Source organism: Rhinolophus sinicus, linkage group LG03, assembly GCF_036562045.2.
Source record: "Rhinolophus sinicus isolate RSC01 linkage group LG03, ASM3656204v1, whole genome shotgun sequence".
NCBI lineage: Eukaryota > Metazoa > Chordata > Mammalia > Chiroptera > Rhinolophidae > Rhinolophus > Rhinolophus sinicus.
Genome location: NC_133753.1, coordinates 164,827,674 through 164,853,757, shown reverse-complemented (window position 1 = coordinate 164,853,757; position 26,084 = coordinate 164,827,674). Strand labels below are relative to the sequence as shown.

The 26,084-nt window shown below is 39.5% G+C and overlaps 1 long non-coding RNA gene across 1 annotated transcript; it reads right to left on the bottom strand.

Annotated features, from left to right (window-relative positions):
- Positions 1–78: 78 nt before the first annotated feature.
- LOC109453493 (uncharacterized) lies at positions 79–25,517 on the bottom strand. The gene is made up of 4 exons (XR_002138296.2): positions 24,784–25,517; positions 7,039–7,208; positions 5,947–6,098; positions 79–280 (listed from the first exon to the last, which is right to left on the bottom strand). It is a non-coding gene; the product is annotated as an uncharacterized LOC109453493 (long non-coding RNA).
- Positions 25,518–26,084: the final 567 nt, after the last annotated feature.

The window sequence follows — 26,084 nt, the reverse complement described above, 5'->3', positions numbered from 1 at the left end:
CGCTACCCACGGAGAGGAGTTAACCATAAGCTAATACTTCAGGCTAACTATGTGCTGAGCATTTTATCAAGGGTTACCTCCACCACATAGATCTGTATCTTCTTCTTTGTGTCCCACCGTGACTGGACACCAACCTGCTCAGCCAGCTCTACTGAACAGTCCAGTCCATCACTTGAAGGACAAAGGAGCTCATTTCTCTCCTCACAATATTTAACAAAACTTCAAATATTGATCTTCTGATCTCCATTCCACCACGATAATTGTATGTACATAATAGAGGCTGGACATGGAGAAAGAAAAACAAAAGAGCATTTACTAAGTGTCTGTGTCAGGGCTGTGCAGGATGCTACAGATATTTTATGTCATTTAGCAGCCAAAAGAACCACACTGACTATACAGAATATATAAAGCATCTTTAATTTCCCCTCTTCTCTGCTGTACCTCCCGAGAAGTAATCAATTTTGGGCAGAGGATATTTAATTCAGTTTACTTATTAATTCATTGACTTATTCCTTCAATTATATTACTTAAGTATATATTAAGTACAAAAATCAATGCTGGGTGCTGGGAGAGGCATGTAAACATCAAGGTCCTGGCCTCAAGGCTTTCAGCTTCATGGAATATAAACTTAGAATAAAGAGCCATGGCAATACAGAGAAGAGAAAGTTTGAGGAGACAAGAAAGGCTGCAAAGAGAAGGTGATCTTTGAAGTGGGTATTGATGGATAAGAAGGGTTCCCCAGGTAGGAAAGAAGGTTCCAGACTGAGGCAAATAGTGCATAATAGCAAGGAGATTTAACAAAGTCATGTGGCATATCTGAGACATTGAAAGAGATTTAATATAATCATTACTAAAAGTTGTACACTGGGAATAATATGTATCTGTTAATAAGGGTAACTTGTAAAACACTCTGCAATTTCATGGTGAGCTCAAAGTAATCATTTGGTATGTAAATGAGACTGTTGTGTTTCAGAAAATGTTATGTGAAATGTCACCATATTAAAATATTGAAGTGAAATCGCAGGGAAAGTGAACTGCTACTAACGAGCTATCTGGTGTCAGGCAAGTAAACTTGGTTACTTTAGATTTTAGTTGCGTCATCTATAAAATGGAGAAGTTGGTGTAGAACTTACTCTTTTTTTTTTCTACTATCCTAAGGAACACTAATTATCCTGAAGACTCATTCATGGAATGAAGGAACAAAGAAAATCAATAGGTATTTATTGAATCAGCCCCAATAAACTTACAAGCAAACACAAGAAAAGAGATAAATACATATTCAACATAAATTTGTATAACTGCTTTAGGTATGAAGGTGCAAGCTTGGACTTCTGGATTCCAGTGGTTGGGGGAGGGTGGGATATGGTGAGGAAAAGCATAATTATGAGTCTAAGCTATACCATTGGAGGAACAACTGCCAAAATCGTACAGCACACTCAGAAAAAAGGATACCACTATGCTCTTTCAATACCTTGTTCCTAAAAAACAAAAGTAATCATTCCTGGAACTCTGATAAGAAAGGTTCCTATAGGCAGTCAGCTGAAGTTCAGCCAGGAAGACTATTTAGTTAACACTGCTGCTGCCTGGATTGAAGGGAAAGAGACACTCAGTTTCAAATTCAGCCTAGGCTGTAACACACCAAAAAAGGATTCCTGTGTTTTCTGGGAAGAAGCAGATGTTATCAATAATAATGCTACCTAGCTGTTGCTATTGTAAAATTAATGTATGAGACATCATATCATATTTATATATGTTAAATGCCATTTGTTCTTTACATAGAGAAAGGTAATAAAATATTTTCAAATTATCAGACAGTTATTATAAAACATATTTGATTTGTCAAAACAAAATTAACAGTCGAATTCTTCAGGCCAACAAGTGACTATCAGAGGCTCCCACACTCACAGGTTTCATTTCATACCAAGAAATATTCATGAACTGTGTGCCAGGCACTGTATTAGGTGCCAGATATATGCACGGTCTGACAATTAAGTTCACGAACCTGTTGCAACACTGTTGCTAAACTTTTTTGATATCAGAGGGATTATTCATTACAAATTCGTACCAACTGGACAAACAGTTAATCAAGTTTACTATTTGGAAGTGCTGAAAACGCTATGTGAAAAAGTTAGATGACCTGAACTTTTGGCCAACAATTCATGACTCTTGCTTTGCATTACAACAATGCACCAGCTCACACGGCACTGTCTGTGAGGGAGTTTTTAGCCAGTAAACAAATAACTGTATTGGAACACCCTCCCTACTCACCTGATCTGGCCCCCAATGACTTCTTTACCTGAAGATAAAGGAAATATTGAAAGGAAGACATTTTGATGACATTCAGGACACCAAGGGTAATACAACAATAGCTCTGATGACCATTCTAGAAAAAGAGTTCCAAAAATTCTTTGAAGGGTGGACTAGGTGCTGGCATTGGTGCATAGCTTCCCAAGGGGAGTACTTCGAAAATGACCCTAGTAATATTCAGCAATGAGGTATATAGCACTTTTGCTAGGATGAATTCATGAACTTAATTGTCAGACCTCGTATATTGTGGCATGAAACAGACACAGCCCTTGTCCTCATTGAGCTTAGAGTCTAATGGGAGAAATACACCTAAAAAATAAATGCCATAATAAATACCTCATCAGTGCCTTAAAGGAAAACAACAGCACGCTATAAGAGACCAAAATGGGAAGAATCTAATAGGTTGGGCACCCAGGGAAGTGTAGATCGTATCTGCTGTTTTCACTGCAAGTTAAATACACCCCATTCAGCTGTCTATCAGTGATTTCTCAGAGTAAATAATTCTGTAAGCATCCAAGTGATTTAAGTATTATTTTGGATTTTTTTTATCATAAAAGTTATTAAATCTCCATCTTTGACATGTGAGTCAATTTGTTTTTTTAGTCATAGCATCCCCAACCACATAAAAACAATGTAATTCAAATGTCACTCCCTTCAGATCCAGATAAGATACAGTTTCTTAAAATCTCTCTCATTCCATGTTCTGTACACGTCAAGCCAACTTTAATACTTCAGCAAATTCCTTCAGAGTTTACGGTCTTGTGGTCACCTGTGGCCCTGAACTCCTGCTTTTGCAAATGGGTTTAGATTATGGAACATATTGCCTTTCTATAAATGTGGTTTCTGTTCCATGCTATGTTAACCCAGATGTGAAACTCAGCCTCTTATGATTGCCACTGTCATAGGACTTTTTTGAAGATTTGAGAGGGGACGGGGTGAAAAAGTTTGTATGAGTCAGGTAAGATATAACAAACAAGCTCCTATTGCCATAATTTAACAACAAAAAGATAATGCTTTCTCACTCATATCACAGTCCAATTTAGGTTGAAAGTGGTCCTATCCCTACGATCCTTCACAGACTGAGGGTCCTTTTATCTAGTGGCTTCACCATCTTCTGGGGTCATGGAGCCCTCTACCTGATCCTGTGCAAGCAGCCTATTGGAAGAGTGTAGAGGATAATGTGGGAGTTATTATACATTAGCCAGGCCTGGAGGTGGCACATGTCACTTCTGCCTACACTCTATTGACTTGAACTAGTCACATGGCTATAGCTAACTCCAAGGAAGGCTGGGAAATATAATTTAGTTTTAAGCCCAGGAAGAAAAGAAAATGGGTTTTGTAAAATACCTAATCTGTCTTTGTCATAGAATTTATATTGTAACAACACAAAGAACTTTAAATTTAATGTTACATCTCCTAAGTTTTAGTAATTCCTTGGCCTGAGGTTCATGCCAAATTTCTTCTCTCTCCACTTTATTCCTCCCATCCTTTATTCTCTTCCTATTACTAAACATTCCTATTAATTCTTTCTAAAAAGTCTTTTTAACTCTAATTGTCTTGTCTCCCACAGATTCCTGGAGCTCTCATCATCCATCCAATGTCCTATCAGAGAATAAAGACAATTCTTCCCTATAGAGAATTCTTCCCATGACATCGAATTTGAGGCCCTTTCAGAAGCCATATGACATATGTCTGTGCTTCTCAAACTGACGTAAACACATGAAACCTTGAGATAAAAATAATCTGTTTCTGACTCAGAACAATTCTCCCTGGAGCCATGTCTGTGCTTTCCCCCTTCTTTGGGAGAATTGTTCCTTTGCACTCCATTGCTCTAATACGTAGTCTAAATTTTCTAAATATGATTGGGTGGGTGTGTAAACACATGTGTTACAATCTTTCTTCTCCCTCTTATTGTTAAACTAAAATATGGGTCCCCAAATCCTGCCATCTCCTCCACTGGTAGAGAAAGACAGAAGTAAGAGGCAGAGAGGAAAAGTATATTGGTGGTTTCAAGTCCAAATCAGTCTTTGCCTTTTCTGATTATATGAGCCAATAGGTACCCTTCTCTCTTTGAGCTAGTTCATATATGGCCTATCATTTACATTCCAATTTATATAATAAACATGGAAGTTTTCTTGAAGTTACTTAGTTACTTTTTACCACCAAATTTGTGCAGCTCCCCAACATTATTTTTATTTTAGACTATGCACACAAATTATTACCTAGAATGCTTGCCTACACCCTGGAGTTGTACATACTCCTCCCCACACAGAGGTGGTTAGGTGGGAAGGGCAGAGGAACACTATTCCCCAAATGAGGCCTGGTCAAATTACTCCTCCACAGAGGAACTTTTGCCTAGGGACCTGTGAAATCATAAGCTTTTTAATGCACTTTCTAGTTGGATCTATTTTAGGGGTGTGGGCAATAGAAATAGGGATGTGCAATAGAAGAGCAACATCCAAAAAGTCTGCTGAGCCATCTGGTATCAGGAGAATTTGCCCATCTTGCTTCCTGGCGGTTGTGATAAAATTTAAACTAGATAATTTGTAACACAAGGACTTCAAGAGAGGCTTATAGGAAAACTCAGGCTATCTCAAGCTGTTGGGAGCAAGCTGCAAGTCCTCAGCTACCTCCCCCCACTACAAAAGAAAAAAAAGTGCCAGTTTTGAATGGAAAGGAAACACTTGTAGCTCCATTTCCTCTTGGGCACAAGCAGCTCTAAAAAAAGAAGCAATGTGAACAGAATGCCTCAGAAAGAGTTGTAGTTATCTTTTGCAAAGTGACGAGGAAGCAAAACAATAGTGTTGACAGAAATAATTTGAGACGAGGGCACGCAGAGAATTGCAAATTAGAAAATGTACCCTAGTGGGATAGAAACGAGATAGGCTCTACCTTACTGCACAGAGAGATGTTTTGTCTTGTTCTTTTCACTTTATCCTGCAGTTGAAATTAGCATTGTCTTCCAATCTAAACATTGCCTACTTCTTTTCTTCTTAGAACTTTCTATGTGAATTTTAGCCTCCTTTTATGAGTAGATGATCAACCACAGCAGGATATGGCTTTTTTTTTCTTTTAAACTGAGATTGAGCACAAGGTTAGCCCCACAATTAGTGAGGCTGGTTACCCACACAAACATCTGCCCATGATTGTCATTCGTTTTCCATAGTTGTAAATTTTCACAAATAAAGGACTCTATGAGGTATCTATAGTCAAGTATATCATTAACTCACTTTGGCTTTTAGCCAAGTAAGTAAGCAAATGGATGTTGTTTTCCCTTTTGTAAAATAGGGATTGAATGTTATGCAAATAACCAAAATGATTTACACTGATTAAGATCATTGGATTTATCACATAAAAACTGCAGCTTTTGGTTTCTGATTTGGGGTTGCTTTTAAACATAAATTGTTGAACATGATGTTTTGTTAAATATGGTGCTTCAGTTGTTAAACAGGATATTTTGTGGTAAGTTCATTGGTTGTATTCTAATCACCACGAACAGAAATGACTTCCATATTAATCTGATTAAAATTAACCTGCTTAAGAGATAAAGTATAACTCATATTCTTAAAGAAGGGTCTAAAGTCACATTTAACATGCTGATTTCAGTTTGACAAGTACTGGAGCAAAACCACTGCCTACCCCATGTCCTATGACCTGGCTATATACCACTCCAGGGCATGACAGCTTGCTCTCGTGCTTCCAGTCTGTGGCAATGTCCAGTTTGATCATCACAGTACCGCAAAACAGGAATTTGGGTGGCTCAGGCTTCTCGTCTTTGGAAATGTTCAACGCTGTGATGATAACCAGAGAAATAGTAATGGTAAGTTAGAAGGTCCCAGGTGTCCAAAGTGTAAATTGACTGGGTTATAGAATAATTAGGTTGTCCAACATTAGCTATGCACTGTTTGGTTCCCCAAACAGCTTGCACTTCCTAAACATCCAGAGAGGTTTAAAATGTTTTCCAATTTATTTTTAACTACAGTAGAATTTTAAATACAGTAAAATTCACTGTTCTATGACTTCTGTGAGTTTTGACAAATACTTATTACCACCACCACCACAATCAAGACACAAAACCATTTTATCACCCCTCCAAAAATTCCCTTGTGCTGTGTCTCTGAACCCCAAACCTGCTCCCACCCTTAAAGTCTGGAAGCCACTAATATGTTTTCTATCCCTATCATTCTCCAGAAGTCATATAAATGGAATACAGTGTGGAAAGTAGATTCCTTCCCCTTGTACAATGCACTAGAGATTTATCCTTGTTGTTGTATCAAAGGTTTATTCCTTCTAATTGCTATGTGTAATTCAATTCCATTATATGGAAGTATCACAGTTTGTTTATACGTGTATATTCCCAGTTGAGAGACATTTAGGTTATTCCCAAGTTTGGATGATTATGAATAAAGCTGCTATAACCATTCATCTATACCTCTTTGTGTGGACATATGTTTTCATTTTTTTCTTGGGTAAATTCCTAGGAGGGAGATACCTGGAAAGTTTTGAAAATATTCCTATGTCCCCTTAGGTATGGGGCTTTGGAATATGTGCTTTTAAAACACTCTGCAAATATGCCTTACGAGGGGGTAAGGAATATCCTTTTGGGATGATAAAATGTATCTCACAAATACATACAGGTAATGGTTGTACAACATTGTGAATGTACTAAATGCCATTGAATTGTACACTTTAAAATAGCTAATGATAAATTTCATGTTATATGAATTTTACCTCAATTTAAAAAAAAAAAAAAAAATTGCTCCCCAGATGGTCTAATGTTTAGAAGCCTTGATTTGGAGAGGTTGTTTCTGGGTAGGTTCCATGTTGAAGATGTCCGTACTTGTTCGAGGCTGGTCTCAGGAGATGCACTGGGTCTTGGGCCCAATTTTCAACTCGGGAATCTGTAACACACTAAATGTTCTTTAGAAAGTCTGGGGACTTTTAACAGTTTGTGGTGATTAGAAGGTAAGCATATAGCTTTTGTGTCTTCTTTGAGATTGCTCCTGGTTTAGATGGACCCAGAGGTCATCAGAATGCTGCCCTGGTCTCAGCAGAGCTCCGTGGGATCAGCATGGAGCTGGCACAGCTCCCCCTGCAGTGGAGAAGTGTGGCTAAGATCCTTTGTACCACAGCAGCACTGAGGACATCCCTTTCTTAGAGAGTGTTGAGACAGTCTACAGAATAATTTTGGATGCTGGCTATCAATTCCCATCCCTCTGGGGATTTTACTTTCCACCACTAGAGATACAATTGCTTATTGCAACACTTGAATAAATCAAACCTGCGGTGGCACATGACATACCATAGAAGACCTAAAACTCATAACCCTGACTACGCCAGAGTATGGCTAGGCATACAGATATGAGAAAATCTAGCCAGACAGGATTGTGAGGTTCAAAGGAGCATAGGACAATGAGATGAGAGACCGTAGTTCTGGACTAATCTTTATCTTTAAAGACTGAAGCTGAGGCACAGAGAGAAGAGAGGCGAGAGTCTCTTGGGTCTCTATGGTCATCCACTCCCCTTTCAAATCTTCCTTCAGGCTCTGCTTCCCTAGACAACCCTGTATTGTTATGCTTCCTGTTTTCGCCTTTTCTGTATCATTTGAACTTTTAGCCACCTCTTAAGCCAGAGGATCCTCCTACATGAACACCTTCTTCTTCTGGGGTTCTTGTGCTCCTAGCCGCTTTAAGGATGAGGAAATAGCCTAAAGAAGAAAAGAATTGGGAGTTGAATTTCAGAGTTGAGTTGTGTACCTCTGAGTGTTCCTAAGCTGCCATGGTGGGTTGTGGGAAGTCCTTCTGAAAGGCAGGCATCATGCCAAGCCCCATGCATCTCAGGGAGGACTGAAAAACCATAGTTTGGACTTCTTGTTACCAGCTCCAGAGGACCCTACCCTAGTGTCGCAGGGGAGTCTATTCTCTCCCTTTCACTTGCTCCCAGGAATGAAGCCTCTTCATATAGATTAGTCTCCATTTCATAGAATTTTTGATGTTTGTCTTCTCCACTTGCATGACTACGTTTGTCTTTTCCCCTTTAGGTTTCATGAGTTTATTGGTGAAAGGGAAGAAAGACAGACAGGATTGCATTTAAAACAGAAATGGAGGGATGCCCCATAGGAAGGGTATTGTGTATGATATGGGGGAGGGGAACGGAAAGATAAGGGAAGCAGGGGTGGAGTCACATGGAGGATGCAGTTTTGACCGGAAGCAGTGAAGAAGAGATCACTGATTGAACGTCCCACCATCCATCTAGACTGCGTCTGAACACAAGCAAAAAGAGGAACTTAACAGCCCTACCACACATACCTCACGTTTCCCACCTTCCTTCCCCTGCTTTCTCAGACTGAGAGCATTTACTACAGACTTAGCCATGGGGATAAAGGACAAACAAGCAAACAAGTCTCTTCCTGGACTTCTTCTCCCAGAACTTGGTGCTGTTACAGACTCTCAGGGTAGAGTGCTCTGTGGCTGTCTCCCAGCAAGACTTTATGTACAAGACCACTTTGTTTTCCTCAACCTTACTTTTCCTGTATCCTCTCCTCCCTTTACAGCTAGTGTGCAATTGGACTTAAGATGTAGTGAATGGTAGCGCTTAACATGTTCGCCCTCTGCTTCCAGGTGAAGTTTTATTCTCTCCTACTACTACCTGAGGAAATGTGAACGGCAGGAGTGTGAGGAAACATAATAAAGCTCTTGGTAGAAATGTGGTTTTGGTGGGGGGAACATTTAGATGTTCCATCCATTTATCCGTCCAATAGATAATTATGGAACCCTTCCATGTACATGCTTCTTGCCATATGATCTACTGTTCTATGTGCTGGGAAAGAGAGGGGAAGAGACAAAGATAAAGAAGTTAACTGCTTAAAGCCAGTTATTGTCTGGGATTTATCATCTGAGAGAGAATTTGAAAATCTTGGCTGCCATACACAGTGATGATCCCTAAAGAAAACAATATAACTGCTTCACAGACTATAAGGGAGACCAAGAAAGCACATAATGACATCTTGGCAAATCATATCTCAGGGCACATTTCCCACAAGGCTGTGGTTCCCTAGTCTGCATCCCCCTTGGTTGTAATAGTGGCTAGCAGGCATGTTCTGTCATTAGTAACAACTCTCTTCGTGGGATAGTGGTGTAATTGTGGACAGAAGTTCATGCTGAGTTCTATTTATAGTTCTGATGACTCATTACCATGTTACCTTAGCAAAGCCTAGCCCCAGAACCAGCCTTCTATTAACTTTTAGTGAAAAACATTCTTACTGGAGTATTCTAATGAAATTAAAAGCAACTTGTCTGTAAAATACTCCTAGCAATTTGCACGTCAGCCTTTTAATTGGGGTGATATTAAACACACTCAGTATTGCATCCTACAATTATCAAAGGTACCTGCATGTCCCAGTGCTTTCCAACATGTAGATTTTCTGTTTAGGAAAAAAAAGAATTTACTGCTAGTCTTCCGACGAGCTTAACCAGAAGTCAATCTGGAAAATATATCAACCAGCCTTCAAAAGTATTTCCGTTCCCGGAAGTCTTCACACCCTCCGTGACTATGCCCTTTGTGACATTTCCACACATGTGACCTTCACAGTCACTACTTTGATTCCAATAGAGAAGTTGTGGTCGGGTAAGTCTGAGTTTTGTAGAGATGTTAAGGTAAGACTTTGAAGCCATTGTATTTTGATCACCTCAGTCTGAAAAACAATCTCTGTGGTTAAGCACGTTAAATCCCCCCTGTGCTGTCACAGCAGCCTTACTATGAAGGCTGGAGGGTGAATGGAAGATAACTTAGACCAGAGAGCTCTCACTGAAATGAGTTCAAAGGAGTTACTCATCTTCTATGCACTTTGGCAGAACCTCATAATCAGATATTATTCTATGCTTTGTTAAAAATGCGGCATATAACAAAGACTATGAAAACCAAGTGCTAGGAAGGATTTGAAGCAACAGGAACTCTCATACATTGCAAAATGGAGCAGCCACTTTAAAAAAGAATTTGGCAGTTTCTTATCAAGTTAAGCATACACTTAACGTATAACACAACATCTCACTCCTAGGAATTTACCCAAGAGAAATGAAAACACACACCCCTGGCAGGGAGCGTTGCATGTACTGGAAACAGAACATTCAGGCAGAGGAAACAGTATTATAGAGTACTGAGGGCTGGGGGGATGCAAACATGAGGCTGGAGGCAGCTGGTGCTGGGCTTTGTGGGCCATGGTAGCCATTTTGGTCTTTATTTTGACACTGATGAGGCTATTAAAATGTGCTAAGCAAAAGGGTGACATAATCTACTTATTTATTTATAGATATGTCTTTTTAAAAGATCAGTCAACAGGAGAAAGACAGTTATGACTTTGGGGGAGGCTGTTGAATTGTCGGGGAGAATTCACACTGGGCCTTGGGGAGGGATTATGGCCTGGGAGACGTTCTCTTTATCCCCCAAAACCCCTGAAATGGTTTTCACTGATGCCTTTTATATAATCATATTTCTAATAGAAACAAGAATGACAGATTGCTTCTTTTAAAACGTATTATAAATACTCAATATGTAAAAGAATTTATTAACATTAAGGTAAATTAGACAACATAAGTAAAAGTATGCAAAGTCATCTCCTTATTTCAGAACTAGAACATAATCATTATGCATACCTTCTTTAAACAAGACTCTGGGCTCACTTATAAAAGGGATTGAAAATTCTCCTTGGATTACAATGATATCAGGACTTTCTAACAATTAGAGCTTTTAAGCAATAGAAGAGGCTACCTCAGGAGGCCATAGGAGGCCCAGCTGCAGTCCATAAGAGGGGAGGGGAACAATTCCCAGGAGGGGAAGAACATTGGATAGATGACTGCAAAGGTGCCAGTCCTTCAGTTCTCTGCCATAATGCAGCAAAGAGAATAAACCACAGGTTTCCCCACTATCTGAAAGCAGACAATTCCCATGAAGCCTTTCCTAAGTTGAAGTGGTACAAAGCCAACTTCTGAAAAGCGGGAGATATCTGCTAAGAGCAAACTTTAAAGGGGTATTTAAAAACCTGGAGTGTTCATGAGACCATGTCAAAGATGGTAATACTGTAATTTGAAAACAAGATAAACTAAGAAGAGTATATTAAATTATTACTGATAAGTTAGTGTCTTTAGGGCCAGAAAAGTTAAAGGATAGTAAATTCTGTTTGGGGTATAAAAAAATATTGAAATTAAAATAATGCTGTGATACAGAAAAAAAGGAGATCCGGAGTGTTGGTTTCTTAAAATTAAATGTGGAATTGTAGCTACTTTTTTTGTTAAGTCCTTTAATTTTTGGAACAAATAAGTTGGAGCCATGTGCATACATATATATTTACATATAAAGCAATATAAGTAGCCGAAGTCTTTTTAAGTTCTTGAGAAGAAGTGGGTTAGGAGCAGGATGAGAGATTAGATAGAGTTTTTGAATACAAGGAAACAATTGCAACAACTCTATTTTCTATTCTATAGCAAGGGTTGGCAGAGTGCTGCATTTTTTTTTTTTTTTTTATGACCCATGCGCTAAGAATGGTTTTTGCATTTTGTCCGATTGGTTGAACTTTTAAATTTGAGAAAAGTGCAGATTCACATGCAGTTATAAGAATACAGGAAAAATAATTAGATCAACTGAATTCATTAAAATGAAAAATGTTTGTGTATCAAAGGACTCTATCAAGAGAGAGAAAAGGCAACCCACAGAATTGGAGAAAATATTTGCAAATTATGTATATGATAAGGGAACAATATCCAGAATACATAAAAAAATTCTTACAATTTAACAACCAAAAAAACCCAAGTGACCCTATTTAAACATGGGCAAAGGACTTGAACAGACATTTCTCCAAAGAAGATATAAAAAATGGCCAATAAGCATTTGAAAAGATGATCAATATCAATAATCATTAGAGAAATGCAAATCAAAACAATGAGATACCATTTCACATTTGTTAGGATGGCTACTAAAACTAAGGAAAATTTAAGGAAAAAATCAGAAAATAATAAATATTGTTAAGGATGTGGAGAAATTGGAACTGTTGTACACTACTGGTAGAAATGTAGAAATGTAGAATAGTATAGCTGCTATGGAAAACATTATGGTGGCTCTTCAAAAAATTAACAATAGAATTACTCTATGATCTAGTGTCACTTCTAGGTATATATACAAAATAATTAAGAGCATGAACTTGAACATATATTTGTACTCTTATGTTCATAGTAGCATTATTCACAATAGCCAAAACAACTCAAACATCCATCAATGGATAAAAAGATAAACAAAATGTGGTATATGCATATAATGAAATATTATTCAGCCTTAAAAAGGAATGGAATTCTGATATATGCTACATCATGGATGAACCACACTATGCTAAGTGAAATAAACCAGACACAAAATAACAAATATTGTATGATTCCACTTATATGAGTACTCAGAATAGTCAAATTCATAGATACTGAAAATGGCTATGGAAAGTGGGGAATGAGTCATTTTTCAATGGATACAGAGTTTCATTTTTGAATGATGGAGTTCTGGACACGGATAATGGTGAAGGTTGTACAACACTGTAATGTACTTAACGCTACTAAATTGTAACTTAAAAATGGTTAAAGTGATACATTTTTTAATGTATACTTTAACACAATAAAAAAAAGGAATACAGAGAAATCTCATGTACTCTGACTTTCTCCCAATGGTAACATCTTACAAAACAATACACAACCAGGAAATTGACATTGATATAATCCACTGGTCTTGTTCAGATTTCCCCAATTTTACATGTACCTATTTTGAGTTTTTTATATTTTTAAATGATTGAAAACAATCAAAAGAATAATATTTATGACACATGAAAATTATATAAAATTCAGATATCAGCATCCGTAAATAAAGTTTCATTGGGACATAGCCACACTCATTCATTTATGTGATAGCTATGTCTACTTTTATGCTATCATGGCAGAGTTAGAAGTTGAGATAGGGACATATGACCTAAAAAATATAAAATATTTACTACCTGGTCCTTTAGTGAAAAAGTTTACTGACCTCTTATTCTAGAGTACAGTCAGCTGCCCCATGCCCCCAAAGATAGTGAGTATAAAATAATTTAGGGGAAACTACTGTATAATATGCATAATTTTAGACAAATGAATCATAATGGAAATGGTAAATTGTCAAGGGTGGTATTTATAAAGCTTAAAACTTAAGTTGGTGCTACTTGGCCAAGCTGAGAACCTTAATTGACATAGTTTTGATACAAGTAACAGAAAACACAACTGACTGTAGTTTAAATAATAGGGAAATTGTATTGCCTTTCACTACAATTTTAGAAGTAAGAGGGTTTCAGTGTTGATTAATTCAGTGGCTCAAAGATGTAATCAAGCACCCTGGTTCTTTCCACTTCTCTGCTCTGCCATCCTCAGCTTGTTCACAGGCTCACCTCTTCATATCCTCAACATGGCTGCCATAGTTTATCCTGCACTAAGTTTGGAAGAAGGGAAGAAGCATATCCCTTCCTTGTGTTTCATTGTAAGAATGATAAAGACTCTTCCAGAAGTCCCCTACCAGACTCTCTTCCTGAGTTGCTTCAAAAGCCTATGCTAGCCTTGGTGAAAGGAATAGAATACCATGGTCAGACTCATCAGGATTCATCACTGGAATAGGGAAGAACCCAATGTTTCTGAAACACATGATCACTTAAAACTTGAACAAAACTGGGATTTTGTTAGCAAAGAAAAATGTGGGCCAATGAACATCGGGAGGCAACAGACAGTGTCTGCCATGTTTGCAATTTGGATGTCTGCAACCTCAGTTGTGGAGTGTTTGAACCAGGAAGTGGGCTTTCACCAGACACTGAATCTGCCAGAATTCTGAGCTTGGACTTTCCAGGCTCCAGAACTGTGAGAAACAAATTTCTGTTGTTTATGAGCCTCCCAGTCTATGGGCCTCTGTTCTGGCAATCTGAGCTGACTCAGAAACCATTCAATATCTCCTCCCATCTGAGTCTTTTGAATGTTGATCTTCCTGTCTTAGGTGACATAACTCAGTGGTAGTCATCTCAATTTGTAGGTGGAAATTAGACACGTAGCTCAATCTGGTTCATACAGAAACTCAAATTTACCCACAGCCAACCCATCCCCTCTTTTTAGGAATAGGAGGAAAAGTCTGAGAAAAGTGTCTCTGATTGAAATAGAGAAAAAAAGATCAGTGATATCAATGAGAGGGATTCTAGGAGACTAAAGTTAGAAGGGTGGGGAATTCTACAGGAGGGCATTCTGGGGATTGAGAACTTATATGATAGAGGCATTTGGAGCAAAAGGACATTAGAATTAGAGATTTGGGGTAATGGTGAGTACCTCCTCTTTACATTCTGTTCTCTCTCTGACCTGAATCTGAAATCCTGAGTGATTAAAAGTTTGAGATGGGGGCTATTAAATTCAGACTAGGCCAAAGGAAGACTGTCCTGACCAGAGTTAACCACCTCTCCCTGCTAAGCAGCAGCTTTCCCCACCTTCAAGCCACCCTGGCACATCAGTCCTTACCTGCTTCTTTTAGGAGGCCTAGCCTGCCCCCAGTGATAGCTCAAGTGTAGAAGAGGGTCCAGGGAGATTGTGCCTCTCCCCTCGATGGTCAGGAGGCTAAATTATTTGTAATACCATTTTTAGGGCCAGAGTGCGTCACACTCTCAGTCTCTTGAGAACCTTTTCTGAGTGCATTTCATCAATATCCTGAGTACAATCCGTATCTTCGTAAGTACTCTCAGAGCATCAGGACCTTATCAGGAATAGGGGTGGGGAGAAATAGAGGGTGGGGTAAATTCTGAGTGTGGGCAAAGATGGATTAGAAGTAGGTACCACCATTAGTGTTCCCTGAGGTTAAGTGACAAATGCTGGGGTGATGTGAAAGGCACATTGACACTCTTGGTGAGCAAGCAGAAGTATGAGTACAAAGGAGGAAATGGAAAGGAACAAGAAGGATGCTTCATATCTTAATTCTCTTCCTTCAAAAAATCCATACACCTATGATAAAACTATAACCAGAATGCTTTGGAAAGAATGTTGAATTACTTCATATCCCTACTCTCTTGAGAAAGGATATATAAAATGCAACAGTATAACATGAATAATAATTTGAGGGGCGGACGGGTGGCTCAGTGGGTTAGAGAGTGAGCTCTGGGCAACAGGGTTGCCAGTTCGATTCCCACATGGGCCAGCGAGCTCCGCCCTCCACAACTAGATTGAAGACAATGAGCTGCCACTGAGCTCCTGGGAGGCCGGATGGCTCAGTTGGTTGGAGCGCGTCCTCTCAACCACAAGGTTGCTGGTTCGACTCCCCCAAGGAATAGTGGGCTGCGCCCCCTGCAACAAAGATTGAACAATGTCAACTGGACTTGGAGCTGAGCTGCGCCCTCCACAACTAAGATTGAAAGGACAACAACTTGATTTGGAGCTGATGGGTCCTGGGAAAAACACACTGTTCCCCAATAAAGTCCTCTTCCCCTTCCCCAATAAAATCTTTAAAAATAATAATTTGAAATAAAGGAAGAAATACAACACAAAACAGAACCAAGAAGGTGACTACAAAAGCACACCATAATTACTAGGAATGACTCTGCTGCAAATTTAACTTTAGGCTTACCAGCAACCAACTCAAAATGGAGAGTGGCACTGATTATACAAGTCACATAGTTGACAAGATAAAAAGGCCAGTGGCCCATAATAAATCAATAATTCTTGGTACTAAGACCAGAAAAATTCCTTACAGCATCTCCTGGAATAGGACGGTGTGAAATCCTAAACAATGTGCTCAGCTCAATCCTTATAGGAGAGCCAACGATAAGTCCTTTCTAACAGCATCCTTCAGTACAACAAATCTTGCTCAGGTAAATGTGCTGGTTTCTTTGAAATATCAGTGTGTATACATAATTTTGAAGAGTCACAAACATATTGTCAGTTTAGGACATTTTAATGTTTCAGTGAGGAAAAACCATAATAGTCCATTTTCTAGAAGGAGAAAGTCCTGCCAGAGCCTATTCCCTCTCTCTCTGTCTCTCTGTCTCTCTGTCTCTCTGTCTCTCTGTCTCTCTGTCTCTCCCTCCCTCCCTCCCTCCCTCCTCCCTCCCTCCCTCCCTCCCTCCCTCATTTCTTTAAATTCTCAGTCTATGCTATGGCTTGGCTAAAGGAAAAAAAGGTTATGCTGTAATAACTGTTTTTAAAGTTAAAAAGGAGCAATCAATTAAGGAAACTAGGCAATAAATTATAATGAAAAATGATTCATTTTTATACAGTAGTGGAGCCAGATTGAGCGGGTCCTGAAACTTATACAATTTGAGGCTGTAGGGGTTCAGAACGAGTCACCCCAAGATGTGCCTCTGGTATGTGGATTATTTTGAGCTAAAGGCAACTGAGACCCTGTGGGTTCAAGTGAAACTTCTGTCCCACTTAACTACCTAGAAGAATTTAAACTAGGGGCTTTGCCCATAATAAGAGTTATCACAGAAATAACTTTTTTTGACTTATCTATATGGCAGGGCAAACTACTAATTACTGATGTGTTCTTCTTATGGTCTTGCAATGACTCTTTGAAGCCCCAAGGCACCTTGCCTCATCCTTACCTCAGAATGCCATGTATACCTCATTTTAAATTTCTGTCCCTGAATTTCTCATGCATTTGGGGTCTCTGACCCTCTCATGTATGTGGGGTTCCCATGTGTATGTATGTATGCAATTTAATTTGGTTATTTTCTCTTGTTAATCTGTCTCATGTAGACTTAATTATTAAATCAGCTGAAAGAACCTAGGAGGGTAAAGTTTCTTCCTCTCCCACAGGCACTCTTTTTAAGGAAAATAATACGAAATTATGAATATCAAAATTGTATGAAAATATATGGAAAGAGAAAATAAATCACAGCAAATTACTGTATCCATGGAGGTTTGAGTCTTTTTCCTTTGAGATTAGTGAGTTCAGCAGAAATGCTTACACAGAAACGTTTTCTGATTACATCCTGCCCTCCTTCCTTTTCCTACCAGCAACTAACCGCCAGCACTCACAGGGACCTGGGCAACTGAAGGGCCCTGCAGTTTAATCTTCATTAATTCATGGCTTTACAGAAAATCTTCTCAGTTCCCATCACTAAGTCCATCATCTTTTCCTAGAAGATGAAGCTTTTCCTTTCTTCTGGTAATGCAAATTTTGAACTGTTATTGATAAGACCCCCCCCAAAAATCAATGCTTTTATTTCTTTGAAAAAAAAAAAAAAAAAGCCATATCCACTTGGAAGAAATAATAGCTCCCAGTATTGTTCTTTTTAAAGCAATCATTTGCCCTCACTCACATGTTGGGCTCTAAATATGGGTATCCTTGGCTGTTACACAAGAGGATTTCCAAAGAAGTGACTTGGAGCCAAATAAAAATGTGAAATCTGTTGTGCTCTTTGGGCAAACAGCAGGAAGTTGAGAAAGTCAGATACCTCAATGTATTTTTTGTACATTTTGTCCTCTATTCAAATCAATTTTAATTTTATGTTTTCAAGTTGCCACTGATGAGGTGTGAGAATTTTGACCTCAACTTCGTCACTAATGAATTTGAAAGTGGAAAAACCAGATGGAAAAACAATCTCCAATATGAAAAGTGAAAAGTAAAATCTACTTCTATAAAAATGTTGCTTATAACTCAGGGCAAAATTAGAATTATTTAAAAATGAAACCTCAAGCACACAGGTTTTGTGGAGTATTTCCTCTTTGCTTCTTGTAATTTTACTCCGGGTTTTAAGCAGTGTTAGCATATTTGCCACACAATAGATTTCCTGTAGTAGGAGGAAAGAGTCTTAGGTTGAATTTATCTGAAAGAAGGCAAAGCTCTCTGATGACTAACAGAAAATGTGAAGTGGTCAGATTTCTAAAAAGTCAACAATTGGTTTAACACAGGAAGATTCCCCTGCACACCATGGTGCCTTGGGGTAACTGAGCTCCTGGCAGGCAGCTCTTCATGGCAGTGATTCCCTCCAAGTCCCTGGAAGATGGTGTGTGTGATGGGAAACTAGGGGAGTGTGAGTGCCCAGGGGGACGCAGGGCTCTGAGCCAAGACTAGAAAGCAAAGTCTGGGATTCTCAGGGCTGATTAGTTAACTTCCTGGCCCATGGGTCTCTGGAGAAATTGGGGAAGCCTTTTAGAATTGACATTTTGCTTAGGAAGCCGTGTTGCTGTCCATGAGAACATATCAAGCTGATACACAAATGTGTTTTATAGGAAACTGCGTGGTGGAAAGGAATAGAAAAGGATGCATAAGAAAAAAAGAAAGGAAAGAAAGCAAATACAAGCTCAAGCCCAAATTATGGAGAAGAAACACTGACAGATTGTTTTGAAGCATTCAACTACAATAAACTCTCAGTAACTCAGAATAGTGTTGAAGAGGTCTGATCTGGATAAAAAACTATACATTAATTTTTTTTAAAGTAAATAAATTTATTATTTTAAGGCATGTTCCTTAATAGTTAAATAGTCGAGGAAAGAAGTATAAATACTCCTGGGATTGTTTAAATAGCTAATGGGAAGAAAATTGTAATTGAGTCAATTATTGTTCTTATAATAGATGCTGCTAAAATTAAATACCTACAAACAGTTTGCTTCCTTCCGAAGGATAACCATGATTTCGGCATGGTTTACAAATCTTATTTTTTAAAATATTGCTTTGACAGATTTTGACTATTTATTGAAGTTATTCTGTACTCTTTCTTTTTAGCAAGGTGAGAAAAAATGTGGTCATATTCTATGTGGAATACATTAGTTTATTGTAGCAATAATATAACAACGGTTCCCATTTATTTGGTATTTACTATGTATCAGGCTTCATACTGATCTCTTTTTATATATGCCTCTTGAGAGTACATGTGTTTTGAATTGGTAATCACTACCCACACATACACACACACACACAAAAAAAAAAAATTAAAAGAAATAAAAGGGCATAGAGGTGTACATAAAGTACGTCTTCCTTCCATTCTCGTTCCCTCATCTTTTCCCCCAGAATCCATAACAGCTCACCAATCCCTTAATGTTTGCCTGCCAAGATATTGTGTTGAGCATTTAAAGTACATTATCTCGTTTAATCCTCACTATAACCCTATGTGGTGTGTATGTGTGTTGGGGAGAAACTTTCCTCTACCTTTCTAGGTTCTGCCAGCTGGTTTAATAATCAAATTGATATGAGATAGATTAACAAGAGAAAATTTCCAAATTTAATTATATATGTACATACAGGAACCCCAAATACACAAGAGGCTCAGAGACAGAAAGTTAAAATGAGGTTGTCGTGCAGGGAGGCCTGCGGGGTCTCTGCTCCCGCTCCCCACATAACGCAGGATATGGTGAGGCCAAAAAGGAACACCCATGGAGCCATAGATGGGGGAGTCATACCACTATATTCTCTCTGGCGGCATCCGCCTCTCTGCAATCCGCTCTTGTTAGCTCAGCCACCATCTTCTTGCTAGCCCCCATTTTTCTTCTCTGCTAGCCTAGCCACAGCAGTTATATTAGTGGCCAATGGCTCACTGGTTACAGCTGATGGCCAACTAGCCACAGCTGATGGCCATCCAATCACAGTTGATGGCCATTTACTACCTGAGCCAGCACCTGTCTATGTGAGGCCGAGAGCCTGGAAACTGCTTTCTGGGGCTCAGTCCCCACAGAGGTATATATGGCATGCTGAGCTATGGATGAGGTAAGATGCATTAGGGCTTTGGAGAGGAGGAAGGTCATTAGCAGGATGATAAGAAGAATAGATGTTTAGAAATATGATGTTTGTCCTGCCTTATGCATAGGTCATAAAAAAATTACCTCTGGTAATAAATTTCATTATGAGAAAGGTCTTTAATTTGTATTCTTTAAAGGAGAGGTAAAAGTTTCTTATGAGCCCACAGGGTCTTGATTGCTTCAGCTCAAAATAATTCATGTACCAAAGTGGTACATCTTAGGGAGGCCTGCTCAGAACACTTTCATAATACTTACTACAACCCTTTGTGGTAACCACTATTATTGTCTTTATTAATAGATAAGGGAACTGCAGCACAAAGCATACTTGCCAAAATCACAAGAAATAGGAGAACCTGGATCACAATTCACATCTGTTTCATCATTGGTGTACTTCCTTCCCATTCTCTTCATTTAGTTTAGATGGACTCAAAGACTGGATGCTACTCTCTTTTCCCCCCCATCTGCTTGTCTAAATCTTACCCACCCTTCAGGGCCCTGCTCAGTATAATAATAATAAATAGCATTTATTGAGTGCTTGCTATATGCCAGGCACTTACATACACCTTCTTATTTAATCCTCACAGCAGCCCTAGGAAGTATGTGCTATTATTATCCTCATTTAACAGAAGTGAAACAAAGACTTAGAAAGTCACACAGCTAGTAAGTGGCAGAGGCAAAACTCAGACCGGATGGTCTGATCTGAGGTCCTTGCCTCCCAGCTCAGACCTGCCCACCCCAATAGTGATTTCATTCTTCTCAGGAGAGCCTTAACACTTTTCATCACAAACCAAGATGATACCTGCTTGCAAATTGTCCTGCATTGTTTGTTCTTTGGTAATTCAGCATCCTAGATTCTTCTTTTTCAACTTTGCTGTCTGCTCCTGGAGAGCAAAGACTGTTTGTAAGTCTTGGTCATAATGCTTAGCAAATGTCTGGCCAACAGGAAGTATTCAATAAATAATTGGCTTATTATAAAAAAACAAAACAAAACAAACAAAACATTTTAGCTCCAGGTGAGCAGTTGTAGAAATCCTAATGAGACCTTACAATATAAAACAAGAAAATGGACTAATGAAAATTGAACTCTTTAAACTTCTGTCTGGAATGATGTATTCAGGATATTTAACTTTTGAAAAATCAAATATATGTGCGCTAGAAAAAGTGAGAGAGGAAAAAGGGCAATTTAGATATCCTGTTTCCCTGAAAATAAGACCTAGCTAGGCAATCAGCTCTAATGTGTATTTTGGAGCAAAAATTAATATAAGACCCGGTATTATATTATATATTGTACTATATTATATTATATTACATTACATTACATTGCGTTATATTAATATTATATATTATATTATAGTAAAATAAGACTGGGTCTTATATTAATTTTTGCTCCAAAAGATGCATTAGAGCTGATTGTCCAGCTAGGCCTTATTTTCGGGGATACATGGTAGTGCTGCAATTCTGTCTGCCATAGCTCTCCCAGTTTGTGCCTTTGTGGGCATGCACTGGGAGGCTGGGACCTACCTTCCCTGGATGGGTCTCTATTCCAAAGGCTTCTCAGACTGCTATGTACTTTCTCTCTGAATGTGGCTCAACTGCTTCAATATGCTGGCTATTTCTTTTTATTTTTTTTAACACAATTCAGGCTCTAAATTCAAGCAAACTATATATTACCTGGTGTTCAACTAAGAACATTGAACTAGGTTCAAATGCTCGAAGATAATTTGACTAGGTATCTTAGTTTAAAGGAAATTAAAGGTATTTTAACTGAAGCATAAACAGTTTTTACTTTTGGAGCCTAACCCCAATCTAAGAATTGATTACAAGGTACCTAAGGATAAAGGATGGTCCCTAAACCAGAAATGCTTCAGATCCTTTTGGTTCACATTCTAACATCAGACAAACAAACTTGAAAACTACTTTCACAGTGAAAAAAGATCGGTGTATGAAATGAAGTTGTTTTGTTTATTCTCGCTCCAGAAACAGTCTCAACTTGCAAACCCCTAATCACAGGTGGGCCTCTGTTTAAGAGAAAGACAGAGGCAACACACTCTTCAGTGGGTCACCAACTTGAAAGTAAAAGGGACTCCTGCGGGGTGGAAGATTGGGTTAGCAGTTCTCCAAATTTCTTCCCAAACCTCACACTCTGTGATAGCATTCCAACAGCCCTAAGGCTCTTGTGAAAAAGGTCTTCTGAATAATTTATGACCTCTTATTTCCTTTAACCAAACACATTGGATGCTCTCCAGAAGGCTGACTTCTATTCCTTTTGGAAACAATAGGCTGCTAGATCATCAACGACACCACAGGTCCTTTTTCTGGGCTGTGGGGACCACTGCCTGGACCTGCAAGGACATATTTAGCTGATTCTGGAGTCGCCCCAATTACTTACTGCTCATGTCTGCCTCTTGTTTAGGTCAGTGTACAACAAGGAGTAGGTTAGTTAAACTTAATAAGGATTACGTTAACTGAGAGTCCCAGAAAAACAACTTGTTTTCTAAGTGATGTAAGGTCCAGCAGCACCACCCCCACCCACCTTCTTGCCCCAGACTGATGGTCTATCTCTGGGCAGAAAATCATTCACATTGGCTGCTCCTGCTGGAAAGAAAGAAAAAAGACGTTTCCATTGATTTGACTGAGAAATGTGAGGGATTTGGTCAATAATCTCTGCCATAAGGTCAATAGGAAATCGTCTTGGCCTTGGCGAGATGCTGCAGCAAACCGGCCAGCAAGAGCAGGAACTACTTTTCATTTCAGAGGGAGGGGAAGAGTGGGCGGTCAGGCCGGGAGAAAGTGGGGTTGGTAGGGAGCTTTGGAACAGCTGTGTGTTTAGATCAGCGGCCCTGGGCCAAGGGCAGAGAATATGAAAATTCCAGGCACAGGGAGGATTCTTAAAAGTGTAAATTCCTCTTTAAGCCAAGAGAGGAGTGGAGGAGTGAAGTCATGGCAAAGGGGTGCAGGCGGCTAGGAACCCCGAGGGACAGTTTCCTGCAGCCTGATATGAAAATCTAATTGTTGACCTTGGCTCATTGGATTTCTACTTGTGGTTATTTTTTTAATGAAGAAAAAACTTTCCAGCAGCTACATTTCTAGTGGTGGAGTAAGTCCCATTTTATTGTTCCTGAGCATGGTAAAATGCTTGATCGGTAATGAAGGGGAGAAAAGAGAGGACTTTATACTTTTACACAAAATTCTCAATATAAGGGGTCAGCTGGAACGTTTTCATTTTCTGGCTCTTCCTCTTAGTAATTGTTTTCTTTTTCATTTTTGCCTTGATGCTCCCCTCCACACCCCTGCCTACCTGCCCCGCTTCCCTACTTTCATTTCAAGTGGCTGGCAAAATCAGAATGTTATTTGGTTTTGAAATAGTCACTGTGGAAGTTTATGAAAACTAACTTTTTCTCCAGAGGTTTTACTAAAGCATCCTTGAAGCCTCTCTTTTTGCAACAGCTTGGGGGGGGGGGGGGGAGAGAGAGAGTTGGGGAGAGGGGTGCTGGTGGCAGGTGGGGTGACCTCTCAAGGACACTCCTCTTTGTCACCAAAACCTCTATCCCTAGAATTGGGGCAGAGGTCAAGGAATGGGAGAGGCTTCTCTGTTTTCTCCTCAAGACCCAGTGGGAGGCCTGGCCACTTGGGCAAATAACTTGGCCACTGCTTTGCTTTGTGGTTGATTTGGAAAGCAGATTGCTAAGAACAGCAAGGAAAGCCAGAAGCTTGGAAACTTCTTTTAAGTGAGGACCCTCCTAATAATGCACACTCCGGGCTGGGGTCTGGATCCCCTGGCACGCAGAGGTGCCTGCAACCTTTTGGTTTCAGCTGTGTGAGGTGGCATTCCGCTTTCTGTGTATAGCCCCAGTGGGAAGTGGGGCCTGGGAGTCTGAAACAGCTTCAGCTTTCTGGGAGTGTATTAGGAAGCCAGCTCGCTAAATAACAGGAAACAATCTCTTGGGTTTTGAAGCAGATTAGTGCTTTATTGAAGCTAGTGAATACAGAAACGGGTCTAAAGAATCATAAAAGTGAGAGGGAGAAGGGGAGGGGGAGTGAAGGGGGAAAAGAGACTCTGCAAGTTCTGGATAACCTGCAGTGTGGATTTTCGGCAGTTGCTTGTATCCGTGTAGGAGTGGATTGCAATGGCCCTTTCTGGACTTCTCCCTTTAGGTTCTTTTTTCCTTCACCTTAACCGCTGCTTCTCTGAGATCAGCCCCTACTTCTTCAATAAGCCTTCCCCAGGGTTACCAGATCCTCTTGGGCTCCAGAAAACCCTCCCTTCTCTGTCCTTCCCCAACATTCTAGTGACTGAGGACACACTAGGCAGGTAACAATCACACTTATGATCTGAGATGGCACCCAGGATTTCTCAGCGGCTGTGGTGGTCCCCACCCTGCTCACTGGAGCTTGGCTAAGGTGTCTCCTGGATACAGTTGGTGTCTGGGAAGGAAACAGAATGATTGAATAAGCTTTGTTTTGTCTTGTTTTCTACTTGTAAGTGAAACAACAGGAAGAGAAAAATTTGTGAGCATTAAAGTTGGCATCTAGCTATCTATATTGACCTATCTACCTATGGATAAATCTATCTATGGATAGATATATTTTTTACTCTTATAAAATAGAAGAAAAATTCCAGTCTTAATCAGTCTTCTGTTGGGGAATTTTTTTTCTATTTTATAAAAGAAAATAAAAACTACCAGAGAGAAACACCCCCAAATTCTTCCCACACACTTACCTGCAGACATGCTCATTCTTTCCTCCTTTGCTCTCCATCACAATTAAAGACATTGCTCATTGCCAAGGTCAGTTCTAAGGCTCTCTATTTCTCTTGCAGTCTGATAGACTGCTCTGTTGTAGGTCTCTTCTGTCTCCTGCTGCCCCACTTGCTACTGATTCCTTTCATCAGCCTTTAAACAAGCCCAAGTTTCCTCCACCCTAAAAAATAATACCCTCCCTTGCCTTCACATTCTTTTCCAATGTATTAACTATATTTTCATAATTCTGTACTCTTGGTGCTCTGGCATTTGAGGTCTTGTTGGCCAGAGAGGGACTGTTCCTCCCAGGGTTAGCTAATTCCTGGAGATATAAAACAACTCACCTAAGAGTATGTGTTTTTTTAAAATATGCAAACAATTCAGACACTATCCCCCAGCCATGTCCTTTATGGGGCTCTCACAGGGCTCTTTTAGCTTCCTGCCTTACTCACCCCAGGGCCAGATACCACACAATTTGCGACAGCCCCTGTGTTCCACAGCCGGCTGAAATTATTTTAACTAAATCCTAAACCGGGTTACCCTGCCTTGTTTTGCCTTCCTGTGAAAATTACAATAAAGTCTCCTGCCTTTTTTAGTCCCCCTTTCCCTCTGCTTCCCACCAGGCCCTGTGTGGCCTGGTGTGGCCTCCTCCTCTTGGGAGCTGTGACAAAAAGATAGTGACAAACTATCTTTTCAACGGCATTAGTCTCCTGATCTGTTGGCCTCACATTACTGGAATAATTATGAAACGTACATTTTAAAACATCCACCCACTTTCTTATCTGGTTCCCTTTGGCTTCGGTCAAGTGTATTGAAACAGGTGTCTATACCCAATATCACCACTTCCTTAGCCTCCACTCTGAAATTTGCCTTGAAGTCTGGCTTCTGTCCCAGCATTCCTCTGATACTGCTCCTGCCAAAATCACTAACAACCTTGCTGCTAAATTTTAAGGCTGCTTTTCAGCATTCTCTGATTTGAGTTCAAAGTAGCACCTAATACTGCTGACCATTGTCTTTTTGAAACTGTCTTCCCTTGGCTTTAGTGGTATCCATCTTTTTCACCACAACTTCTTAGAATCCTTTGTGGGTTCCATTTCTGTGTATCTGTTCACCACAGAATCTATAAAAATTGAATCGCATACTTGTCATTTCCTTGTGGATAGCCTACCAGCAGTTTAGAATGGGAACATTTTAAATTGAGCCCATCATCTCCACCTCCAAGTCCATTTCCCCACTGTACAGTCATGCATTGCTTAATGATAGGGATATATCCTTAGCTATG